The sequence below is a fragment of the Penaeus monodon genome, chromosome 32, assembly GCF_015228065.2.
Source record: "Penaeus monodon isolate SGIC_2016 chromosome 32, NSTDA_Pmon_1, whole genome shotgun sequence".
NCBI classification, from domain to species: Eukaryota; Metazoa; Arthropoda; class Malacostraca; order Decapoda; family Penaeidae; genus Penaeus; species Penaeus monodon.
Window position 1 is genome coordinate 15,969,767 of NC_051417.1, and position 903 is coordinate 15,970,669.

Here is a 903-nt window from a genome sequence, read left to right on the forward strand (position 1 = left end):
TAAGTATTCACACACCTAAGTACATAAGATACTTTGCATTTACGTAATCAAGGCAAGTCCCGATTATAAAGGTCAGTTCTTACTACGCCCTTTATCTCACTTTTAAGAAAGGAAGATCATGATTTGTTTTAGTCAAAACCCGGAGCACTGATGAATAACAGGCTTCAACTAAGAAAAAAAATGAATAAAAGAAACTGTAGGGTGTGGCCTCAGAATGATCGTACTATGGATAAGTACACCAAACCTATGTGTTGTTGTGTGTGTACGATTTTCATGTGCAACGACATTGCATATTCCAGTAACCCTTCACTATCTATGTACACCAACGACACCCATATGCTACATTTGGTCATTGTAAACAGGCACCAGTCATCCGAGTGTGTTTTCGAGTGTATGATTTATTTCACTCTATATTTCACCACACATACCTTCATGTTATTGCACATACTAGTAATGACACAATGCTTCCCACTTTGACCTTGGTATTTTGTAACTGTGTCTACTGATGTGCACTGTCCATCGTGAGTATCAAATAACGTAAGTCACATCCACATGTGGGATGAAATATGTGTATTGTCACACAGAAGGAAACCATTTATAAAAGAGCACACTGTGGGAAATGATAAAGACAGGAAGAGGCGAATAAAAAATAAACATATATACAAGGTACAATTTAATGGAGAAGGTGAGAAAAGTTCTCAAACTGAAGATGAACATTAGTGTTCAATAAAGCATTCCTGTATATGGATTATAAGAGGCGTCTCATTGTCCTTTTGTAGTATTATTAAAGAAAAATGAGATAAAAAATACAAATAGCAATTGGGTAACATATGTTAGCGCTAAAACGTCAGATTAATGTTTGTTTGTCAGCTTACTATTTTGTCAACCCACCGAATCAATCTT